This window comes from Myodes glareolus, chromosome 24 (assembly GCF_982192425.1).
Source record: "Myodes glareolus chromosome 24, mMyoGla1.1, whole genome shotgun sequence".
NCBI lineage: Eukaryota > Metazoa > Chordata > Mammalia > Rodentia > Cricetidae > Myodes > Myodes glareolus.
The window spans coordinates 52263893-52266832 of record NC_142049.1 but is presented as its reverse complement, the minus strand read 5'-3'; positions in this window follow the sequence as shown (position 1 = coordinate 52266832).

The window sequence follows — 2940 nt, the reverse complement described above, 5'->3', positions numbered from 1 at the left end:
ATAGCCACGTGGTGATACACAGATTAATAGAAATGGGTTAACCAAAGATAAATGAGCTAGACAGCAATATGCTTAAGTGATTAGCCAAGCAGAAATATTGCAAATAATATAATTTTTGTGTGCTTATTTCACCAGTCTGGGCAGCTGGAACCAAATAAGCAGCCTCTTATTACACAGTTACTCCTATCTATGAGGGTCACCTCCATTATAATCTTCCCTCCTGTCTACCAGTATCTACTCATTCTTATTACTTCAGTTCAAAGAGAAGTGACCCGCATGTGTATTAGCTCTATTTAGGACTGTATTTAAATATCAGTATTTGGTGTATTAATTTCCCCAATTGTTACTTTCTGCCAGCTGAAAGCTTAAACGAAAACTGTTGAATATAAATGACTACATCACCTTTATCGCCAACATTTATTGGATAGTTATCATCTCAAGTTTTATTCAAAACAGTAATTATCTTGTTAATTCCTATAGACACTCAGAGTAAAGTCAGATACTGATAGTTCCACCTTTTTATAAGACACCAGGGAACAATGAGGACTGCCATCTGAAGCAAGGCAGCCCAACCAGAGCTGTCAATCATGTCCTCTGTTCCCACGGTCCACATGGGCTCTCTACATTTAGACATAGCCTGTTCTGGAAAGAGAGATGCTTGGTTAGAGCAACGGGCATTTTTGCCCTGGAGACTTACTTTTTCACAATAAAAAAGGGGCGACATTATGATCAAACCACAATTGTTATTCACTTTGGTAAAAAAGACCAATGCTAGCCTGATCCTCGGTTTCATAGCTCCCATCAGTCACTGCACTGTCTTGCTCCTGTGACAAAGAACATGAGAAAGAAACTTAATAAAGGGATTTGCTGTTGATTCTAGTGCTAGGCACACAGGTCACTATGGTGGGGAGGGTATACAGGGATGGATTTAGTCTGTCATGGTAGGGAAGGTATGCAGGATGGGACACAGTCAGTCCATCATGGTGGGGAAGGTATATAGGGAGGGACACAGTTCATTATGATAGGGAGGGAATACAGGAATGGGTACAATCTGTCATGGTTGGGAAGGTATACAGAAGGAGACATTATCCATCATGGTGGGGAAGGTATTCAAGGATGGAAATAGTCTGTTATGTTGGAGAAGTTAAACAGGAAGAGACATTGTCCATCATGGTGGGGAAGGTATACAGAAGGAGGCACAGTTCCTCATGGTGAGAAAGGAATAGAAGAGGGGTACACAGTCCATATGGTATGAAAGGTGTACAGGGAGGGACACAGTCCATCATGGTGGGAAAGTATACTGGAGAAGGCATTGTCTATCATGGTGTGGAAGGTATACAGGCAGGGGCAGGAGACAAGTGTTCTCATTATATACACAGTCAAATGGAAGTAGGGACAGATATAAGACCTCTGACCTACACAAATGAACCAATTTCTCTAGAAAGACTTTGCCTTCCAATGTTACACAGTCTTCCCAGATAATGCCACAGGCTGGGAATAGCTGCTCCAAAACAGGAGACTGTGGGGGAACATGTGAGATTCAAACCACAGCAAGCACAAGGCACACAGGGTTAGGAAATTTTAATACTCATAGCCATTGGAGGACACATGCTCAGAAGTTCCAGGATCTTGCGTAACTGGGGATTCTACAAATGAATCCCACAGAGGCCTGATTCTTTCCCCAGGGAAGGCTCGTTCCACTCACACTACATTTCCAGAAAACAAGCAGATAATAGAATGTCATTGGCACCTGTGGTTAACTGTGGTTGATTGCAGTGTGTGGTTTTATAATTGTACTCACGACAGAAAGCTATCCAGGATAATGAGAAAAATATAATCAAGTTCTCAGTGAATTTAGAAAATTATTTTCATGAGGGTAGAGAAAAAGAAAAAGGTATTTATCATTGAGCAAACATGAAGCCGACCCAGGACTGTTCATCACAGACTGGATGACATTGTAGAGAGGATAAGACTCTGAAGGCACAGGGACGCTACCTTCTAATGCATGTTTTGAGGATTAAAATAAAATACGATCTAGATTTAGTTAAATTCCCACAAAAGAATTATTAACTTTTTCACTTAAATGGAAAAAGGGAATAATTCTACTGTTTATTTGAGTGATTCTGAGGAAAAAATCCTGCAAAAATTTAAAAAAACAAGAAATTAAAAAACTACAGAAGTATCACATTTTCTGAGTTTAAATCATAGTGAAAACAGCAGGTATGGTGGCACATGCCTTTAATCGTTTATTCCTAGTACTTGGGAGGTAGAGGCAGGTGGAACTCTGTGAGCTTGAGGCAAACACTGCCTAGAAGGTGAGTTTCAGGACAGCCAGGTCTGTTAACACATACTTACTTATAAGTGTGTATGTATGTATGTATGTGTGTATTTGTGTGTGTATATGTGTTTATGCATATATGAATGTATGTGTGAATGTATATGTGTGTACATGTATATGTATGTTTGTATATATGAATATATGTATGTATGGCAAAAGCTATAGTAGCCATAGCAACACAACAGTGCCATATGAACAGACACAAAGGCAGTATAACAGAATACAAAACCAAAATTTACATAGTACAAATAACTGATATTTGATAATGGTGCCAAGAATATATACAGTACAGACAGACACTTCAACAAACAATGGTGGAAAATTGGATATAAATAACCAAGGGAGTAAAATATTTCCCTTTTCTCAGTATATAAGAATCCAATACAAAATAGATTGAAACTCCAAATGTAAAATCTGAAGCTATGAGATTGCTAATGGGAGAGTCTCTAAAGTTTTGAGACAGGCAGTGATGTTTGGGTAGGTTTCCCACAACAGAAGCGACAAAAATGAACAAATGTAATCCTATCTCAAGTTGAGTGTACATGTCCTGCAAATGAAATAATCAACAAAGCTTCAAACCCCCTCTCCTCACACGTGACTTA